Raw genomic sequence first — 24,189 nt, forward strand, 5'->3', positions numbered from 1 at the left:
GTCTTATATAAGGTGATGTAATCAGGTGAACTATCCCATCATTTTTTCAAAAAAATAATTTAATCAGTTTGGAAGCAAATAGTAGCAGTTGCTGCATAACGTTGTGAATGCAATTAATGTCACTGAATTGTACACATAAAAATGGTTGAAATGCTTTGTGACAGATATTTCGCTAAAATTAGAAACAAACAAACAGAACCAATCCAGGGAATGACATGCCGCTATACTCACAGGTATCTTCCACAGCCGAGGGGAGGAGATTATACAGGGTTTGCACACCAGAAGAGGGGATCTTTCAGCCATCTTGGAATTCTGCCTACCACACTTGCCCTTGTTCATAGATAGTTTCAATTTGAGGGACAAATGCTATAGAGAATAACACGTGTTACCCTGGGTGGGCAAACCCTGGTGGCATAGTGGTTAAGAGATACAGCTGCTAATCAAAAGGTCAGCAGTTCAAATCCACCAGCAGTTCCTTGGGGACCCTATGGGGCAGTTCTACTCTACCCTACAGGGTAAGTATGAGTTGGAATTGACTCAACAGCAACGGGTTTGGTTTCAGATTTTTGATATCACATATAAGGTTTATATAATTAAGCATAGTGCATGATATAAACTATAGTGCTTATAGGTGAAATGATCAGGAATTAATCTGGTGAACAGAGAATGACATTGTGAGCCAAAGAGGCAAGGAAACTTAGGTTCAAAGCCCAGCAGGATGGGCTTGGGCAACTTGTTTTGACCTCCCTAAATTCTGACATTGCTCTTACTAGATGGAATATCTACTTTACAGATTTATAGAGGTAATTAATAAATAATGTATGTAATATTCCTGACAGAGTCTTCGATTTTATTTTCTGTGATGCAAAAAATATTTGCTGTTGGGTCGATTCTGACTCGTAGCAATCCTATAGCACAGAGTAGAGCTTCCCCACAACGTTTCCAAGGAGCAACTGGTGGATTCGAATTGCAGATGAGCTCTTAACCACTGTGCCACCAGGTCTCCTTATACGTGATAGTCATGCCTTTAGAAGAATAAATTTAATCTGGAGAATATATAACACACCCATAAAAAAAAAAAAAAATGCTGAGTATTATACATGTGCTTCATTATAATTTTCTTTTTCTCCTGCTGCTTGAATTATGACATGCCACGTGATTATTTGGAGGTTTTTTTGTTTGCTTGTTTTTCTCTGAAGGTCATGAGAGACTGAGATCATTAGAAGGATGCTCTCTCCAGTTCCACAGGATAAAGCCTTCAGCTTTGCTATGAGGTCGTTTCAGGTAATCTTGACAATCTGGATGATGTACAGGGAATAATGTCCCTCCTAGAATAAATGGGTCCTAGAATGACTGGGCACTCAAGTAGCCAACTGGTGAGCAGCTGACATGATGGGGGGTCACAATTTTGGAACAAAATGTAGACCTAGGCAATTTCACATATATCCCCAAGATGCAAGCAGTCAGAACTGAATATATATTGTAAATCTCAACGGAGAAAAGTGGACATAATTGTTATCATTTGTCATGGATAGTGTTTTTAGCTATTTCTTTACCTGCTATAAATAAAAAGCCACTCCAGAGGTTGCTCAGGGGAATCTTAGTTTACTAGCAAAGCTGTTTCAGATGAAAGGGAAATGAAATGCCTTCATATCCTACGAGGAAAAAATATGGTGAGAAAGAATTATGCAGTTTAGAGACCGGGAGGCATGAGTTTTCCCAAGTCTAGGGTAGTCAATCTCACCCAGAGTCTACTTCAAAATTACTTGCGGAATATATTTGGTGTGCTCTCATGCAAAAGTAAAGAGAAATATTATATCTGCTTCTCTATAGGAGAGAATGTATTTAATGTATGTATTAATGCCTGGGAAAAACCTAATGAGTAAAATAAATGAAGACATAAAACTGAGTGAATTTTCTAGAATTACAGAGGTAGAAACCTCTTTATAAAATTACCTGGGATCCAGAAAGAACTCCTACTGTATTCATGAGGTAGACAGGTACAGCCTTTTCTCCTGGTGTTCTTCCTTCCCCATTAACACCCTGCTGCCTCCCGCTCAAATTCTCAGGGGCTGCTCTCATTTAGCATTCATCTGAATATGATCTGATCAAGCCTGTGGTTTTCTGAATTTTGCCTAGTTCTCTTGCTAGGTGAGAACTAAACCTCTTTTCCCCCGAGTGTCAGCCAGTACTGACATGCTGGGTAATGCTGGTGCTTTTCCCCCTCTAGAATAAAAAAGGAAAGGCCTGACTGAGTGGTGAAAGAGCTGCTTTAGGTAAGTAAGAAGAATGGGAGACTTACTTCCCAAAATCTCAACCTAGCCCTGACTACCCCCAGGGCAACAGGAGTAATGCAACTCCTCTAAATAGTTTTTATTGTTTTCTAACAATGTCTTTAAACAAACTACCTGTTGTATATACTTAAACTACAAGGATTGCAGGTTTGTAGATCAGCAGTTTGGGCTGGGTTATTGTGGGGATTCTGCTGGCCAGGCCATGCGCCAGTCCTGTGACTATAACCATCTTCACCTTGACTTGAGACGGACTGTTTGAGCGACCTCAAGATGTCTCCTCTCTGCCTCAGGTGGTCTTTTCTTTCCTCACAAGGTAGCACTGTGTTCTGAGAATGTGATATAAAATCTGCAAGGCCTTTGAGGCTCAAGTTTGGGTCACCATTTCCTCTGTGTCGTACTGAATAAACGAAATCGCAAAGCTGGCAAGGCACCATAATGTGCACGCCTTCGCTGGAGAATAAGGAGGTCACATTGCAAAGGGGCAGGACAGCAGGGTTGGGAGGGATTACTCTCATCACTTATGCAAACCATCCGCCAAAGTCCATCCTTTTTCCACAATAATTCACATCCTTTCTACATTTGACTTATTCTCACACACCTACCTCCAGCCTATCACCCCATTATGACGTCAAGCACAGGTTCATAGGCCAAGACGTGGTATTCTCAATCAGGTCCGCATATGGGTGAGGCACCTGGGGTGCTATTCCTCAAGTGTAGATTCTTCAGTGTGGCCTCTCTGGATCTTAAGACAGATGAGCTAAAATCTACAAGTTATTTCCGTTTCATACATTCAGCATAAATGGGCGAGAAAGAATCATCGCAATAAACGCTTCTCTTTGAAAAGAGGAAAATGGGAGACATATAATGGTTTACAGCAATTCCAGAATCCAGGAGGAACATGCTGTTGGGTTCCCTAATTCAGGCTAAGAAAATTTACTGATTCAGTGTAGTCCGAGTGCTTCTGAGTGGTATCTTAATTTAATACGTTCTTTAGCTCTTGGCTCTGATCTTTGGACTCTTTTATTTTCTGAGATGTCTCTCTTCTTTAATAAGAAATGGTTTGTGTTTGCCCGTGAGTAGCTTCTTTGCCTAATTCCTGCATGTAGAAATGTGGGGCCCTGGGAAGTCTCTTTTCATTTTTATCTGTTTCAGCCCCTTTTACTACAAGCTATTGCAACTTTCTAAAACATTTCTAGTTCTTTTATGCTTCAGATTATAGTCCACTCCATTAGGTGAAAGCCTACAATTACTTTTCAGATGAGCTTTTCTCTCCAGTCTTACTCAGGGGGATAATTTAGATTTAGGCTTCTGTGGGACCACACTTTTCGGACTCTTAGAAGTCTTTTTAGTAAGCTGAGATGATCTACTAGGAACGGCCTTAAATCTTTCTGCAGTCTTAACACTATAGACCTTATCATTGAGTTAGCCTTTACATTAAGCCTTTTCTTTGCATTTTTATTTTTTTTTGATTTTGAGAATCTTATGCTGGCTGGAGAAACTGTAGATAAGAAACAGTTTTAATTTCCTACCCATAAAGTCCAAGCTCTCCAGAATTAGCCTATATTCTCCTTGCAAACTAAATAGTTCTTCCTTTAGACTATTTCCCTCTTCGTTTATCTTACCATAAGCTAGTAGGATCAACTATTTGGCTCAGTCAACTTTCTGCCTTCTGTTGTTGTGTGCCAATAGGTCAGTTCCAACTTACAGACATCCTGTAGGACAGGGTAGAACTGCCCATAGGATTTCCTTGGCTGCAGTCTTTACAGGAGCAGATCACCAGGTCTTTTATCCTGAAGAGTAGCTGGTGAGTTCAAAACACCAACATTTCAGTTAGCAGCAGAGCACTATCCAAAAGGTGATTGGGTACATTTTTAATATTTCATGTTTCTGCCAGTAGAAGTTTTGCAAATCATTTCATAGTAATGTAGATCAACACTTTCTAGTGCCTTGAGTATCCTTCCAGCCTCCCCTACCAGTTTTCTCACCTCCTCCAGCACTCACCAATAACTTCTTTGCCACTTTCTCAGCCACTGTCTACTACTTGGTCTAAAGCTAGAGCCACATGTTTTAAGTTTCAGATTTACCGCCTTCCTCTCCTCACAGCTCATTTCTATATTACTTATTTACTATTGTGTAAATGGAAACCCTGGCAGCATAGTGGTTAAGTGCTACGGTTGCTAACCAAAAGGTCAGTAGTTTGAATCTACTAGGCACTCCTTGGAAACTCTATGGAGGAGTTCTACTCTGTGCTATAGGGTCTCTATGAGCTGGAACTGACTTGAGGGTAATGAGTATTTTTTTTTTTTTTTTTTTACGTAAATACCCACATCAAAACATAGTGACTAAACAAAATCTTTTTGTTCACAGTTCTGTGGGTCAGCAATCTGGGCTGAGCATAGATGGGCAGTTCTCCTGCTGGTGTTCCTTGAGGTCGGTCACTCATGTGGCTGAAGTCCTCTTGTGGCTGAATCAGGGGCCCACTGTCATAAGGGGCCTACTGTCATAAGGGGCCTCAGAAGGTATGGCTTATCTCTGCTCCACGTAGTCTCTTCTGCTACAGTCTAGGTTGTTCTTCCTCACTTGACAACACTGTGTTCAAACAATACAAAAGCTAAAATAGGAGCATCTTGAAGTCTACACTCAGGAATCACACAGAATCACTCCACCACATTTTATTGGTCAAAGCAAGTAAAAAAGCCAGAAATAAAGAGTTGGGTAAGTGGATTCTACCTCTTGATGGGGAGGAATAGCAAAGTCACCTAGTGAAGAGGCATAGACTCAGAGATGAGAAGAATCTTTAAAAGGCCGTCTTTCAAACAATCTGCCACTTAATCTCAACTCTATTTTAATTCTTTCTGTCAGAAAAAAGAGTCTATTTCTCTCGCGTGGCTTCATCTGCACAGGACGCACTTTTGATCAATCTCCATTCCTCGCTCATCATCCCACCCCTTTCACCTGTGGCAATGTCGCTGAAGGTATGGGCTACATGATGGTACTTGTGACATTAAACATGAAAAGGCTGTAAAACAAGGCTGTGAAAGTGTTCTTTTGTTTATATTCTTAATTTTTGCCTAAAGGCAGACTGTTGCTGTATGTACTTTGTTTTATATTCTGTTTGAACAATGCCATTTGTTTTATAAGAAACATATTTCCATGTGATTTGGGTGTTATTGTTTGTTAAATCTGAAATTTTCCTTTTTTACTATTATATTACATTACATTTCTGACTCATAAGAATTGGATGAGAAGCTCAAGCATGCATCATTGATCATTAAGAGTAATGATGAAAAAAGTAGCGTAAGTACCACAACTCTGTAAAACATCATACGCATAAACAGGATACATTTCAGGGCAAAAATGAAATATGAGTCTGCATGCGTGTTGACAAGTGATACATAAATATATTATTTTCTCATAAACAGCAAAATAAGAAAAGTGTGCACATAAGTACCATGAACAAGAGGAAATTGGATTTTATTGAATCCATGATCCATCTGCACCTAGTTCCCAATATGTGGCCTGTTATTAAACTTTGTCAAATTGTGTGTTGGTGTCATTGAGACATTGGCCTCATTGTTAAGATGCACCGTCCTTTGTGGTAAACCAATTTATGTGTATATATTCGTAATCAGCTTGAAACTATGGTTTACAGAACAAAGCTTTTTTTTTTTTTTACTAACTGTAGAGGAGAGAAAACAGAATCATTCAGGCACCATTCAAATATACACTTCTAACAATAACAGGTCCAAGCCACTGGTTTCTCTGGAAGCTTGGGAAGCCAGCCACTAAATTCACACAAATATTATGCTCAGGGAGAAATGAGAATGAGCAATTGAGAAAAATTGCTCTATTAAATGACACTGTTGGAAGTGACAGAATATTAATGCCATACAATACTGAACAGCAATTATTATCCTTAGGGGTAGAAACAGGTATTGTATCCTACAGGTGAACAAAACCAATTTGCACGATCACAAGTAAATTATGAATTAACACTTATTGTATGTGAATAATATATCTGGGGGAGAATATTTCCACAGTTGTACTGCTAAAATACATGGGGTGGGAAAGTATATTTTGTTTCACCAATGCTTCTTTACGAGTTGCCATCTATGCTGGAAAAGGAGATGAATTATATCGTGAGGAAGGCCAGGACTGGCAGTGTTTTGTTCTGTTGTACATGAGTCAGAACCGATTCGACGGCACCTAACAACAACAGCAACATGCTACGAGCAGCAGCCCATCAGAACAAAAGGTGGCCATAAACTGTGTGCATGACTGTACCAGTGCACCAGTGCACAGAAGCTAAATTTCAGTCATGGAAACACATACGATAAGGAAGGATACTGCTATAAAATAAAGTGACTTCCCCCTGCCCCCGCATGGTCAAAATTCTGCCTTCTGATTGTAATTGACCATTAAAAAAAAAACTAGTTAAATTGTGACTATAAATAAGTTTCAGACACTGTGTATGCTTCTCTTCTGTTTTCACTGAAAAGTAAAGAGCCTTTATGGCCACAAAGTGGCATTCCAAACTGAAATAAATTGGATGTTGAGGGATGTATGTGACCGTGTAAGTATTTGCCAGGAGAATAGAATAAAAAAGTAATAGATGACGTGGATAACGCTGGCCAGTAAGGGACCTTTCCACCCACTTGAGTGGTTTGTTCTCTTGATCCATTTGTTATATTTCTTTTTATCGAGGAACCAAATTTCATAACTGCCCATCGATGGTATTTCTCAAAAAGTCACACTGTGGAAAATGGTTCTGTTGCTAAGAAATTTATCCTTTCCTAATTTGTGATTTTTTTTTTTCACTCGAGCAAAGAAACACATTTCGAATGCTGCAACAGATCATAGAAAACGACTTCCATAGACCAAGTTCCTTCAATTACGTATCTTCTGCTGCTGCTAAGTTATTTGGTGAAAAGATATTCACAACTATTCTCTTTGTTTTCAGTTTTAAAGTTGTCCTTCTTGTCTTCTGTAATGCTTTTTTTAGCCGGGAAGCGCATGACCTCTGCACTTGCTTATTAGTGTTTTTGTTGATAGTGTGTTTTGTTGATCATTTCACTCTCCACCATTTTAATCATGCTCCATCATCATCCCCAAACCTTAGATTTTTGTTTACTTTTTTAAAATACAACATAGTTATTATTTTTTCTTTTATTAGGTTAGTTACGACTTTTATAGCTAGTGTCGTAGAGGTCAGATGACTCATTTATCAACCACATCATGTGATATTACATTTCTTAGTTTAAAAAAAAAATTAGTCTGTGGTGAATATGCTGGTGTGTGCGTGTATTTATGCTACACAATCGGACTCTGCCTTCTGATTTTTTGTATGATGGTTTTTAAGTCTTTTTATTTTAAAATTATGATTAAATTATTACTTAGATATTATTGTTCAGAAAGATATTATTTTTCAGAAGGTCTTTTAAAAAGCGAAGTTCAAAATGAATGATAAAATTGTTAGGCCATGCTTATGGACACGCCACTTGAAATAATCTACACCAAAGCCTAGGCAATTTTTCTTCTGAAAAAGCTAGATGAGCGTAACACAGAAGGTTGATCGTTTCTGTTTTGCGTATTTAAATTTTATTTTAAATATGTTTAGTCACGAAGAAAATAATCTGTCACATCAAAAAATGGTTGTAATAAAATAAGTCATTTTACTCTTTTGTTCTGACTTCCTGTTAGAACAAGTTCCTTTTTTATTATTGTTTACAAATTTCTGCGAGATTTGCAATAAAGATTTTATCTGTAGACATTGAATACATAAATAAAACTGAAGTAGTTGCTCTCATATGCCCCAGGAGACGTTTGGCAATGTCTGGAGATATTTTTGATTATATTGCCTTGAGAGCTGATGACAGCAGCTGTGAGCAGAGACCATCCTGTGTGCACAGAACCATCGCTACTACAAAGACTTATCCAGCATGAAATGGGAATAATGTCATGACTGAGTACCACCTGCGCCAAGAAAAATTCTGCGTTATCAGAAAAATAGGTTTATACCGATCATGAACCGAATGATCAGCAAATGGAGCTTCTTATTAAGAAATTACTGAAATCTAGTAAATCAAGTCACTGTGGGAAAAAAAAGGATAATACAAAATCAAGATGCAGTGTTTGCAGAAATGAGTAAGGTATTTCAGTAATCACGATGACATTTTTGCACACTAGAAATGTTCTAAAACAGAGATCTAAAAGCTCATCCCAAATGTTAATGCATTCTGATGGCTGCCTGGTAAGCAGTATGCCTTTGTATTCCATTTTATTAATGAAGGAACGGACACCGTAAGGTCAGAGGTGACTCAGCCAGGGTCACTGAGTGAATTTATAACCAAACAGATTTTGAGGACCTGATTTTCTATTATAATCAAATGAAATTTCCTCTCAGATATTTATAAATGCAGTTGGTCATGATTAAATTTATCTCTGAAAATTTTTTTAAAAAAACCTGTTTTTTAAAAAATGTAAATTTACGACCAGACAGTAGGTGACTTGAGGTATATAACATTTTCTTATCATCTATTAATTTGATTTCTTGATTAAGCAACTGAGCTTATTAAAATGTTAGTATCCAGCAATTCCAATTACAGGAAAGTTCCAAACTGGTGGCCTTCAGGGCACGTAAGGTTAATTAAACCTTAATTCACTCAAAAGGATGAATGTCTTTCTATATCTATAATTGCCAGAATAGAATAACAGTTATTTGGTTTAGATGGGCGGTAATAATAACAAACCTCTTCATGTAATGCACCAATCTCATTGGAGGTGCATAATCAAAGAATTATAGCAAAGCAATCCCTATAGACCATGAGAGACATAATCTACCATAAAATGAAGTTGTGTAGTGCTCAATTAAATTGTATATAGGAACATATTCATAAAGGTTTGTTGCTGTTTGTTTTTAACCCGCGGAGATATTTAAGGCAAGTTACTACAACAAATAAGTTATTGAATATTTATTTAATGTCAATCGTCAAAGAACTGTGAAAGGAGTACTTCATGTAGAAAACAAATCTCTTACTTGCTTTATCTTTTAAGGTGTTTATAATCTCATTGACTCCATCTATTCATTTAGACAATTTTTTCACATGAACTGAGAGATAAATATAAAAAACCCATTGCCGTCGAGTTGATTCCGACTCATAGCGACCCTATACAACAGAGTAGAGCTGCTCCACAAAGTTTCCAAGGAGCTTCGGGTGGATTCGAACTGCCAGCTTTTAGGTTAGCAGTCATAGCTCTTAACCACTACAACACCAGGGTTTCCATATAGAGAAGTATAAGTATGCCCCAGGTAAAGTCAGCTCTGTATGGAATTAATACAGGATAGAAAGTGAAAAAAAGTAGATTGAAGAAAGAGTGAATTATAAATATAAGCAAAAACTATTGCGTAACCTCTATCTCTTCTGTACCCTACTTTATTTAGGGCAAACACTATATTCTAACATGTAATAATTGTTTATAAAAGTACTGTTTACTATTTGTTTAGTAACTAAGTTTTGTCAAACATCCCTTAAAATTTATCACCTTGAATTTTCACAACTGCATTACTATTTGTGTATTATTAGAGCTTGGATAAAGAGAGACTAAAATTCAGTAAAGTTGTAAGTTACTCCGGAACACACAAGTAGTCCTTAAAAAGCCAATAATTGAATATATTTTCTGATGGCAAATCCCAAGACCTCTCCAGACCAAAATGCACAAGGCTCATTATTCCTACAATATTTGCTATCACTAAAGGCAAGACTGTATACCTCTGATAGAACAGTATAACATGGAACAGGCCCAGAAAGTTTTAAGTGTGGTCAGTACGTATTCGTGCCACTTTCTTACTTTACCCCCTCTGAACAACAGAATTTAATTTACATCCCGAGGTCTGTCCCTTCTGAATTAGCTATCTAACATACGATTCCCTAAAGGTAATATATTTATTAAATGTATTAACTATTTTTAATCTCTGGTAATGCCAGGAAATGCAATGGATACTGGGAACACAAAAACATTTTTTTTTAAAAAATAGTTTCTTATCTTGGGAGACGTATACATTAGAAAAAATAGATAAATACTCATTATAAACATAAAAGTGCTACAATAGACATAAGTGTTATTATAACATTGGCTATAAGAGAAAAGTAAAAACGCATATCAGACAAACAGAAAAGGTTTCATAGAGGGAGTAACTGATGTTCAAAGTTTAGCCTTGAAAAATATTTGTGCACGAGGGAAGGGAGGGAATTCCAGGCAGAGAAAACTGCTTGACCAAAAGTAAGTTCATCAACCAAGTACGTTGGTGGAAAAAGAAGAGGATTGACATAATTCAACATGACTAGACCATAGGCCGTAGCGTGAGAGAAGTGAGAAAACAGACATGGAAAGAGACGCAGGGGCCCCTCCACAGGTTTTTTTTTTTATATATATTTCTTAAGCAATTTATATATCACTTAAGAAAATATAAAAAAAAAAACAAACTCATTGCCATCGAAGAAAATGTAGGAAAATACACATATAAATAAAAAACAATAAATATAAATATGTACTTCATTAAATATATATTTAATGTCAATCTGGAAAATGGTGTAAGGTGTTGCTTTTTACGCATATTGACTGCCCACAAAATAGAAGATAACTGTAAAGTGAATACCGAAGAAGAACTGACACTTTTGAATTGTGGTGTTGGCAAAGAATACTGAACACACCATGGACTGCCAAAAGAACGAACCAATTTGTCTTGCAAGAAGTACAACCAGAATGCTTCTTAGAAGCAAGGATGACGAGACTATGTCTCACAAACTTTGGACATGTTATCAAGAGATATCACTCCCCGGAGAAGGACGTCATGCTCTGTAAAGGCCACAGTCAGCAAAAAGAGGAAGACCCTAAACAAAATGGATTGATACAGTGGCTGCAGCAATGGGCTCAAGCATAACAATAATTGTGAGGATGGCACAGGATGGGGCAGTGTTTCATTCTGTTGTATATAGTGTCACTATGAGTTGGAACCAACGCCACAGCACCTAACAACTACAACATAAAGGAAGAACAATCAGAAAAGACTTATCTCTTTATAGTTTGGACAAAAAGAAATGCGGGACTAAATTCTATTAAAGGCAGGATAAATAGAGAAGTATTGGACAAACAGATGTGCAAGTGGAGCAAAGAATTCACTGGTTAATTGTGAGTAACTAATACCAAACTATAAACTGAGAATTATATACATTCTATGGCATAATTAAAATTAACTGGGCATGTGTGTAACAAACAAAAGAGAATGTACTGTATATTTCTGATATCAACTTTCCAGCCCTTCTCCTTAGGGACCACATGATTAAGAGAATAATTTTTTAAATCACACCTTGCTTTCCTTCTTCACAATGTTCAGGTCTTCCTTATCCCCTTCAAAATGGCTCCCTAGCGTGTACTGGGATTTGACTTTTTTTGTGTGAACCATATGGTCTCAGTTTTTATTGGTCAGATGACTAGTTCATTCTAAGTGTGTTCTAAAAAGAGCATCTTCCTCAAATAAGCTTGGCAAAATGCCTTCTGCAAATTACTTTTTGATGCAAGAATTCTGATCAATAGAACATTGGATCAAATGTACATCTGGAGGAAATTAGAAGAATGGAAGTGAAGGAAAACCAGAGTTCAGAGTAAAGCTACCTATACATCAGCTTGGATTATCTAGACCAGAGTTTTAGAGCTTTATAACTTATTGTGACCTTAGCAAGTATCTCATCCAAACCATTCATTTTATAGGTAAGAAAATCAAATCCCAGAGAGATTTTAACACACTTGTTGTCATAGAAATAATTAATGGTAAATCTAGGTATAGGATTGAAGTTTTATGACCCAAAGTATGGTGCTACTATCATTTACTGAGCAAGAAAATTCAAGAAAAGCTCAGGTAGAATTTTTTGAAAGTCATAGTTCAAAGATTTGAATTGAACCAGAAAGAACTCCCAAGGCTCATATGATGTATGATTTAGGAGATAATATTGGAGCCATTATTCCCCATCCTAGAATGTGACCCAGCTGGAGCTGGACTCACAAGGACACATCAGCTGGGCCCTGAGCTATAAAGACAATAGGGCAATCTTGGAAAACATTTTTTTAGGGAAATTTTCATATAAACTCATAAAACAAAGCACAACAGACCCAGATACTTCCCACTCATCTTTTTCTATTAGCATTTCGTGAATAGCAAGATTTGTTGGACCAATGAATACCCTCCTGACTGTTGTTACTGAAACCTAAATATACCAAGGGTTATTGAGAAAGATGACTCAAAATGTAGAATCACTGTGACTTAACAGTTTCTAGCCAATCTGTGAAAAGGTGAAGCTTTCAATGGTTTTGCCCATTTGTAATGTTAATATATACTAATTATTCTGTAATGTCCCTTGGACTCAGACAGACATGGCTCCAGCAGCATGCTTGTCCGTTTTCCCGCTTCCGTCTGTTCCATAACGTTCCTTGGACTCGGGCAGACATAAGCTCGCTGCCTGCTTGTCTGTTTCCCACTTTAGCCTTTTTGAATATCTGCTGAATAAAACTTTCTTTTTGCTTTACTAAACTTCGTGGTGTTTTAACCCTAGAACATGTACCAAAAAAGTAAATTAAGTTTTTCCTCTACATTAGATAAGGTTGGATTTCTCATTTACAGACTCTAATTTTTTTTAATCTCTAGGGTCGCTATGCTTGGGGATTGACTTGAAGACAACAGGCTTCATTTGTTGTTGGTCAATCTCCTACTGGTGTATGGTTTTTATATACCTGTGGTAAAGTAGTTTTATTTTGTTGCATATACCTGACCTAATAGGAAGCATGTAGGCTTTGGTATACAATTTCTTCAGCTGTGGTCACAGCCCCAATTTATGGAGCTTAGTGTTTCAACATACTCATTAGAAAGTATTGTTGAACTGACACATTGGAGCATACAGAGTCTTCTAACAGAAAGCAATTTTCGTGTGCAGAGTAATTTAAATTTATTTTAAAAATAAATATTCATGAAGTTCTAAATTGGAGGACTAAGGTGTGCCTGGCCATGGTATTTTCAATGGCCTCATATGCATGCAAATGCTGGACAAGGAATAAAGAAGATCGAGGAAGAATCAATGCATTCGAATTATAGTGTTGGCAAAAGATATTGATTATATCACGGACTGCCAGAAGAACGAACAAATCTTAGAAGCAAAGATGGTAAGACTTCCTCTCACATACTTTGGACACGTTATCAGGAAGGACCAGTCCCAGGAGAAGGCCACCATGCTTGGTAAAGTAGAGGGTCAGTGAAAATAAAAGAGCCCCAATGAGATGGATTGACACAGTAGCTGTAATAATGGGTTCAAACATAGCAACAATTGTGAGGATGGGGCAGGACCTGGCAGTGTTTCTTTCTGTTTGTTGTACATAGGGTAGCTATGAGTTGGAACTGACTGATGGCACCTAATAACAACAAACTCTAAAGCCAGGTATTAACACATGTATTGGTAGTAAGGCATGGCTAGTAAGACAAAAACATTTTTCTCTGTAAACCTACATTCATATAAACCAAAGATTCTCTTGTGTATGTGTGTGTGTGTGTTTATATTCAGTAAAAGAGAAATTATGTTTTAGGTCCCTGGATTTGCAACAGTATTCTAAATTCAAACAATATGCTTTGGCTGAAAAATATAAATATATTCTTTATTATTTATACAGCTTTGCCTTCATGAATTTTACAACAGTAAGGCTTTTTTTTTTTTTTTTTTTTTTAAGGCTTTTTAGAAACTGACATTTTCTCTTCCCAGTGCCAACAACTTCATTCAGATATAAAGTGGAATAAAAAAAAAAAAAAGTTTACAAGTGGAATAGAGGGAGAAAAAATCAACCACAACACAGCACACCTACTCAGGAAGACGCAGAGCTGATTGCTGGGGTTTAGGGATGTTTTCAAAGTTCTGTTTACATGACTTGTCGTCCTGATTCTCTGAATTCTTGCATAACTTTTCACTATTTATACCCCTTGAAATTCAATGAAAACTGTGTGAAAGCTTAGTTTACATGTTTGTCCCAAAACTCAAACACATCTATGTTTTTCAAATGGGCGACTGCAATATAAATGAATGTGGTCTTTAAAAGCATAATATGCAGATTGTAGCTACCCTCATCTTTGCAGAAACAACTTTTTGCACTGTTGCTTTTCTTAGGATGGAGATTTTTTTCCCTCTTGTTTTGTTAAATGTATCATTTAGGTGAGGTTAGGTTTTGCTATTTTAACAATTCACTCAGGCAATGCTTCGGTCAAGAGCTGTTGGTTAGGTGTCTGAATCCATTCCCAAATCTCGATGGCTTTAAAAAATAATCATAACGTCTCTTATGTCTCTTGCAGGTCAGCAGGAGGCCCTGTCCATTGTGGTCACTCAGGATTCCAGTTAAATTAAGCAGTTGGTTAGCAGACTGCAGAAAAATGTTTTTCATTGGCAACTGAATGCTGCAGTTCAATGTTTTGTTGAAGTTCATTGGCCTGAATGCTTCATGTGGCCTCCCAGGTGGTCAGAAAATAGAGTCCCAGAATGTGCCCAGAAGGTTGAGTCAGAAATAGTTGGCCAACAGCACTAAGGGAACTACTGAATGCATGTTGTTACTGGATTCGTATCGTATAGTTGTCACTCAAAAGATACATGTGAATGGATGAACACATGAATAAATGCACAAATGAAATGACTAAAAGTAATAAGTAATACTTGTTTTGGTACCTGATACATGCCAGGCTATTCTAAGTAGTTCTTAATATATATTAACTCACATAATTCTCACAGCAGCCTTATTAATTTGGTACTCTTTATTATACTTTCTTTTAGATGAAGAAATTAAGCCCAAGAGGTTAAGTAATTTGCCCAAAGACAGTGAGTAAGTAGCAGAACTGGGATGCAAACCCAGCCATTCTGTTTCCAGAATCCCATGTTCTTAATCAATAATCAATACTGCCTCGAACTCTAAGCAATTATTTTTTATGAGTGTGGGATGAGTAGGAAAGCTGGACAATGAATAAGGAAGCCCTAAGAAGAACTGATGTTTTTGAATTATGGTGTTGGTGAAGAATATTGAATGTACACCATGGACTGTCAGAACTATGAACAAATCTGTTTTGGAAGAAGAACAGCCAGAATGTTCCTAAGACGCAAGGATGGCGAAACTTAGTCCGTCTCATGTACTTTGGATATGTTATCATGGGGACCTGTCCATGGAGAAGGACATCATGCTTGGTAAAGTAGATGGTCAGCGAAAAAGAAGACTATCTACAAGGTGGATTGACAGTGGCTACAACGATGGGTTCAAGCATAACAATGATTGTGAAGATGGCACAGGCTGGGCAGCATTGTGTTCTGAGTCGAAACCAACTAGAAAGTACCTTTATAACAATAACAACAATAACTTGACTAGGAATCGACTCAGTGGTAATGGGTTTATGTTCTAAGGAGCCCCGATTACACGGTGGTTAACTGCTTAACTGCTAACCGAAATGTCTGATTTGAATCCACCAGCAGCTCCTAGAAAGAAACATGGCAGTTTGCATCCCTAAACGTTTATAGCCATGGAAACCCTATGGGGCAGTTCTACTGTGTCCCATGGGATTGTTCTGAGTCAGAATTGACTCAATGGCAACAAGTATTATGTTCTAAGCTTGATGTCAATTAAGAGCAGGAACTCTGGAATCAAACTTCTTTGGTTTTTAATCTTTTTTTTTTTTTTTCGGATATATTCTTTCCCTCTTAATTGATGTTTAACCTTGGAAAAGTTATTTAAATTATCTTGCCTTCAGTATCCTCATCTGTTAAAGTGTTAAAAAACAAAGATGTCACTTGGAGGGCTAAGTTGGACCTGAACCAAGCCATGGTATTTTCAATTGGCTCATACGCATGTGAAAGCTGGACAATGAATAAGGAAATACGAAAAAGAATTGACACCTTTGAATTATGGTGTTGGCAAAGAATATCGAATATACTTGGACTGCCAGAAGAACTAATAAATCTGTCTTGGAAGAAGTATAGCCTTAAGGCTTCATAGAGCTGCATCTCACATAATTTAGACATGTTATCAGGAGAGACCAGTTCCTGGAGAAGGATACTATGCTTGGTAGAGAGTCAGCGAAAAAGAGATGGATTGACACAGTGGCTGCAACCAACCATAGACTCAAACATAGCAACGATTGTGAGGATGGAGCAGGACCCAGCAGTGTTTTGTTCTGCCTTACGGAGGGTCACAATGAGTCAGAACTGACTCGAAGGCAAAGAAAAGTTGGTGAATTTGGGATTTGTACATTAGATAATATTATCATGTGTAAATGTTAGACAACTGTAAACAACAATTGTGAAATGTTAAAATTAAGTGAATTTAGACAAAATTTTAATGGAAATTGCTAGTACTATTCTTTATTCTTGCAATTTTTCTGTGCATCAGAAATTTTTTTTTTAATTTATTTACTGTGCTTTAGGTGAAAGTTTACAAATCAAGTCAGTCTCTCATACAAAAAGCCACACATATTCTGCCGTGCGCTCCCAGCTGCTCTCCCCTTAATGAGACAGCACATTTCTCCTCTCCACCTTGTATTCCCTTTGTCCATTCAACCAGCTCCTGTCCCCCCTCTTCCTTCTCATCTCGCCACTAGCCAGGAGTCGCTCACGTAGTCTCATGCGTCTACCTGAGCCAAGAAGATCACTCCTTACCAGCATCATTGTTTATAGCCCAGGCCAAACCCTGTATGTAGATTTGGTTTCAGGAATGGTTCCAGTCTTGGGCTATCAAAGGGTCCGGGGCCCATGACGGTTAGGGCCCCTCCAGTCTAAATCAGATCATTAAGCCTGGTCTTTTCATGAGAATTTAAGATCTGCATCCCACTGATCTCCTCCTCCTTCATGGATTCTCTGTTGTGTTCCCTGTCAGGGCAGTGATTGGTGGTAACCAGGTACCATCTAGCTCTTCCAGTCTCAGGCTGATGAAGTTTCTGGTTTATGTGGCCCTTTCTGTCTCTTGGGCTCATAATTACCTCGTGTCTTTGGTGTTCTTCATTCTCCTTTGCTCCAGGTGGGTTAAGACCAATTTACGCATCTTAGAAGGCCATTTACTAGCATTTAAGACCCCAGACGCCTCTCACCAAAGTGGAATGCAGAACATACTCTTAATATATTTTGTTATGTCAATTGACCTAGATGCCTCCTGAAACCATGGTCCCTGGACTCCCACCCTGCTACTCTGGCCTTCAAAGCTTTTGGTTGTATTCAGGAAACTTCTTTGCTTTTGGTTTAGTCCAGTTGTATTAACTATCTCCATGTTATGTGTTGCCCTTCCCTTCACCTAAAAAAATTTTTGTCTATTATCTGGTTAGTGAATATCCCTCTCCTTCCTCCCCACCCTCGTAAACATCAAGGAATATTTTCTTCTGTGTTGAACTTTTATCTAGAGTTCTTTTAATAGTGGTCTCATACAATATTTGTCCTTCTGCACCTGACTAATTTTACTCAGCATAATGCCTTCCAGACTCCTCTATGTTATGAAATGTTTCACAGATTCATCACTGTTCTTTATTGATGCGTAGTATTCCATTGTGTGAATATACCATAATTTATTTATCCATTCATCCGTTGATGGGCACCTTGGTTGTTCCATCTTTTTGCTATTGTAAACAGTGCTGTGTTGAACGTGGGTGTGGACATATCTGTTCATGTAAAGGCTCTTATTACTCTAGGATATATTCCAAGGAGTGGAATTGCTAGATCATATGGTAGTTCTATTTCTAGCTTTTTAAGGAAGTGCCAAATTGATTTCCATAGTGGTTGTATCATTTTACTTTCCCACCAGCAGTGTATAAGCGTTCCAATCTCTCCATAGCCTCTCTAACATTTATTATTTTGTGATTTTTGGATTAATGTCAGCCTTGTTGGAGTGAGAAGAAATCTCATTGTAGTTTTGATTTGCATCTCTCTAATGGCTACTGATCGTATTTCCTCATGTATCTGTTAGCAGCCTGAATGACTTATTTGGTGAAGTGCTTGTTCATATCCTTTGCCCATTTTTTAATAGGGTTATTTGTCTTTTTGTTGCAGAGTTTTTGCAGTATCATGTAGATTTTAGAGATCAGATGCTGATCGGAAATGGCATAGCTAAAAACTTTTTCCCAGTCTGTATGTAATCTTTTTACTCTTTTGGTGAAGTCTTTGGATGAGCATAGGTGTTTGACTTTTAGGAGCTCCCAGCTATCTAATTTCTCTTCTGGTGTTTGTACATTTTTAGTAATGTTCTGTATACTGTTTATGATGGGTATTAGAGCTCCTGCCTTGTCCCTATTTTTTCTTCAATGATCTTTATTGTTTTAGATTTTATATTTAGGTCTTTGATCCTTTTTGAATTTGTTTTTGTGCATGGTGTGAGGTATGGGTCTTGTTTCATTTTTTTGCAGATGGATATCCAGTTATGCCAGCACTATTTGTTAAAGAGGCTGTCTTTTTCCCATTTAACAGAATTTGTCAAATATTGAAATGTTTTTAAAATAATAAAATAAAATTTTTGTATATAATCCCTGTGTATACATTTGTGTGAGTGTGTGTCTATGTGTGTGCATGTGTGTGTGTGTGTCTGTGTGTTTATCTAGGTGTATCTGATTACAACTTACCACATTGACTGCTATTGCTTTGGTTCATGAATCATCATTTCTTGCCTGTGCTATTGAAACAGCATCTTGCTTCTTTTTCCCCCTAAGATTTCACTCTTAGATCTCAGTAGTCAATTCCCAAAAAAGCACTCAGCATTATTCTTTCAAAATAGAAAGACTGTGTCACTCATTTGCTTATAGCCCTCTGTGGGTTCCCAGCTCATTCAGAGTAAAAACAATAGACTTCTTGCACCTTCTCATCCCAGCTCCTTCCACTCTCTCCTCTACATAGAATTGTCCATCCACTCTTTCTTCATGCACTTCTTCAAAGACACTATGTCTGCTCCCCTCTGGCATGTCTGTCAGTTTGTAGTACTGGGGGGCTTGCAGGTTGCTGTGATGCTGGAAGCTATGCCACCAGTATTCAGATACCAGCAGGGTCACCCATGGAGGACGGTTTTCAGCTGAGCTTCCAGACTAAGACAGACTAGGAAGAAGGACCCGGCAGTCTTCTTCTGAAAAGCATTAGCCAGTGAAAACCTTATGAATAGCAGTGGAACATTGTCTGATATAGTGCTGGAAGATGAGTGCCCCAGATTGGAAGGCACTCCAAGATGACTGGGGAAGAGCTGCCTCCTCAAAGTAGAGTCAACCTTAATGATGTGGATGGAGTAAAGCTTTCAGGAACTTCATTTGCTGATGTGGCATGAGTCAAAATGAGAAGAAGAGAAGACAGAGCTGCAAAAATCCATTAATAATCAGAACCTGGAATGTAAAAAGCATGAATCTAGGAAAAATGGAAATCATCAAAAATGAAAGGAAACACATAAACATCAGTATCCTAGGAATTAGTGAGCTGAAATGGACTGGTGTTGGCTATTCTGGATCGGAGAATTATATAGTCCACTATGCTGGGAATGACAACTTGAAGAGGGATGATGTTGCATTCATCGTCAAAAGAACATTTCAAGATCTATCCTGAAGTACAACACTGTCAGTGATAGGATAATATCCATATGCCTACAAGGAAGACGATTTAATATGACTATTATTCAAATTTACTCACCAGTCACTAAGGCCAAAGATGAAGAAATAGAAGACTTTTTATCAGCTGCTGCAGTCTGAAATTGATCAAATATGCAATCAGGATGCATTGATAATCACTGGTGATTTGAATGCAAAAGTTAGAAACAAAGAAGAAGGATCGGTAGTTGGAAAGTATGGCCTTGATGATAGAAACTATGCCAGAGATTGAATGATAGAATTTTGCAAGATCAACGACTTCTTCATTGCAAATACCTTCTTTCACCAACATAAACAGCAACTCTACACATGGACCTCGCCAGATGGAACACACAGAAATCAAATTGACTACATCTGTGGAAAGAGACAATGGAAAAGCTCAATATCATCAGCCAGAACAAGGCCAGGGGCCAACTGCGGAACAGACCATCAATTGCTCATATGCAAGTTCAAGCTGAAACTGAAGAAAGCCAGAACAAGTCCATCAGAGCCAAAATATGACCTTAAGTATATCCCACCTGAATTAGAGACCATCTGAAGAATAGATTTGATGCATTGAACACTAGTGACTGAAGACCAGAAGAGTTGTGGAATGACGTCAAGGACATCATACATGAAGAAAGCAAGAGGTTATTGAAAAGACAGGAAAGAAAGAAAAGACCAAGATGGATGTCAGAGGAGATGCTGAAACTTGCTCATGAATGTCTAGCTGCTAAAGCAAAAGGAAGAAATGATTTAGTAAAAGAATTGAACAAAAGATTTCAATGGGTGGCTCAAGAAGACAAAGTAAAGTATTATAATGACATGTTCAAAGAGCTGGAGATAGGAAAACAAATTGGAAGAACACGCTCAGCATTTCTCAAGCTGAAGGAACTGCAGAAAAAATTCAAGCCTCGAGTTGTAATAGTGAAGGATTCTACAAGGAAAATATTAAAGGACACAGGAACATCAAAAGATAATGGAAGGAATACACAGAGCCATTATACCAAAAATAAATAAATAAACTGGTGAATATTCAACCATTTCAAGAGGTGGCATATGATCAGGAACTGAAGGTACCGAAGGAAGAAGTCCAAGCTGCTCTGAAGGCATTGGTGAAAAACAAGGCTCCAGGAGTTGAAGGAATATCTATTGAGATGTTTCAACAAATGGATGCAGCACTGGAGGTGCTCCCTCGTCTATGCCAAGAAATATGGAAGACAGTTTCCTGACCAACTGAATGGAAGAGATCCATATTTATGCCTATTCCCAAGAAAGGTGATCCAACCAAATGCAGAAATTATAGAACAATATGATTAATATCACATGCAAGCAAAATTTTGCAGAAGATCATTCAAAAACAGCTGCAACAGTAATATATATTGGCAGGGAACTTCCAGAAATTCAGGCTGGTTTCAGAACAGGATGTGGAACCAGGGATATCATTGCTGATGTCAGATGGATCCCAGTTGAAAGCAGGGAATACCAGAAGGATGTTTATCTGTGTTTTATTGACTTTGCAAAGGCATTCGACTGTGTGGACCATAACAAATTATGGATAACATTGTAAAGAATGGGAATTCCAGAACACTTAATTGTGCCCATGAGGGACCTTTTATGTAGAGCAAGAGGCAGTTGTTTGGACAGAACAAAGGGATAATGATTGGTTTAAAGTCAGGAAAGGTGTGCGTCAGGGTTGTATCCTTTCACCATACCTTTTCAATCTGTATGCTGAGCAAATAATGTGAGAAGCTGGACTATATGAAGAAGAACAGGGCATCAGGATTGGAGGAAGACTCATTAACAACCTGCATTATGCAGATGATACAACCTTGCTTGCTGAAAGTGAAGAGAACTTGAAGCACTTACTAATGAAGATCAAAGACCACAGCCTTCAGTACGGATTGCACGTTAACATAAAGAAGAGAAAAGAAAAATCCTCACAGCTGGACCAATAAGCAACATCGTGACAAACAGAAAAGATTGAAGTTGTCAAGGATTTCATTTTACTTGGATCCGCAATCAACAGCCATGGAAGCAGCAGTCAAGAAATCAAATGACGTATTGCATTGGGTAAATCGGCAGCAAAGGACCTCTCTAGAGTGTTGAAGAGCAAAGATGTCACCTTGAAGACTAAGGTGGATTGACACAACGGCTGCAACAATGAGCTCAAGCATAACAATGATTGTGAGGATGGTGCAGGACCGAGCAGTGTTTCGTTTGTTGTGCATTGGGTTGCTGTGAGTCAGAACAAACTCAATGGCACCTAACAACGACATTTCCTCTCCCACTCAGCACATTTGTATTTGCTAATTCCTGTACAAGAAATAGGCTTTCCTAAAATGTCTCAATGCGTGGCCCCTTCCCTCATTTCTTTTTGTTTTTTGCTAATTTATCACCTGATTATTTAAATCATGTTTCATACAGACCAGCACTTAGTATCCATTTTATTTCTTTGTTTTTACAGTACTTTTACAATCTGACATATTATATTTTACTTATTTATTCATTTGAAGAATTACTGGAGGCCCTTTAAGGAGCCCTGGTGATACAGTGGTTAAGAGCTACAGCTACTAACCAGTTGGAATCAACTGGAGGGTGAGGTTTTTTTTTTTTTTTTTTAATTAATTATTTATTCTCCACCAAACCCACTGCCATCAAGTTGATTCTGACTCATAGCGACCCTATAGGACAGTGTAGAACTGCTCCATAGAGTTTCCAAAGAGCACCTGGTGGATTCAAACTGCAGACCTTTTGGTTAGCAGCCATAGCTCTTAACTACTATGCCACCAGGGTTTCCTATTCTCCACCAGGAGAATTTAAATTTTACGAAGTCATAGATATATTTATTTTATAACTGTATATCTAACATCTAAAATCACCACCTCTCGAAGGGTAAGACCGTACACAATAATGGGTAAGCCAGCACTACTTTTACAAGGCAAGGTCACGGAAGTTCCAAAGACACATCCAAACTCCTTGAGGGATCAAATTGCTGGGGTCACAGAACATCTAGCTCAATTGGCATAACATAGTTTATAAAGAAAATGTTCTACACTCTACTTTGGTCAGTAGCATCTGGGGTCTTAAAAGCCTGTGAGCAGCCATCTAGGATACTGCACTGGTCTCACCCCTTCGAGAGCAAGGAAGAATGAAGGAAACTAAAGATACAATGGAAAGATTAATCTAAAAGACTAATGGACCACATCTACCATGGTCTCCACCAGACTGAGCCCAGTACAACTAGATGGTGCCCAGTAACCACCACTGACAGGGATCACAATAAAGGGTCCCAGATGGAGCTGGAAAAAAATGTAGAACAAAATTCTAACTGAAAAAGAAAGACCAGACTTGCTGGCTTGAGAGAGTCTGGAGAAACCCTGAGAGTATGGTCCCCAGACAACCTTTCAGCTCAGTAATGAAGTTGCTCCTGAGGTTCACCCTTCAGCCCAAGAGTGGACAGGCTCATAAAATAAAAGAAGACTAAAGGAACACAATAGCCCTGGGGCAAGGACTAGAAGGCAGCAGGGGAACCCAAGGCTGAGAAGGGAGAATGTTGACATGTCGCGGGGTTGTTAACCAAGGTCATAAAACAATATGTGTGCTAACAGTTTAAAGAGAAACTGGTTTGTTCTGTAAACCTTCATCTAAAGTACAATAAAAAAAAGAAAAAAAAATTACCACCTATCTGTTAGTTTGTCATACTGAATATACTGTGGACTGCCAGGAGAACAAAGTAGTCTTAGAAGATGTACACCCAGAATACTCCTTAGAAGTGAGGATGGCAAGACTTTGGCCTTCTTACTTTGGACATGTGAACAAGAAAGACCAATTGCTAGACAAGGACATCATATTTGGTATAGTTAAAAAAAAAAAAAAAAAAAAACCATTGCCATGGAGTCGATTCTGACTCATAGCAGCCCTATAGGACAGAGTAGAACTGGAGTTTCCAAGGCGTGCCTGGTGGATTTGAACTGCTGACCTCTTGGCTAGCAGCATCAGCACGTAGCCACTACACCACCAGAGTTTTCAGTACAGTTTAGGGTCAGTGAAAATGATGGAAGCCCTCAGTAGTCACAACAATGGACTCAAACATACCAATGATCATGAAGATGGCACAGGACCAGGCATGTTTTGCTCTGTTATACATAAGGTCGGCGTGAGTCAGAGCCAGTTTGCTGGCAACTACTTACAACAGAAATGACAACCTCTAAAACATACTTAGTACACAGTGGAAATTTAATTATTCAT

Source organism: Loxodonta africana, chromosome 23, assembly GCF_030014295.1.
Source record: "Loxodonta africana isolate mLoxAfr1 chromosome 23, mLoxAfr1.hap2, whole genome shotgun sequence".
NCBI lineage: Eukaryota > Metazoa > Chordata > Mammalia > Proboscidea > Elephantidae > Loxodonta > Loxodonta africana.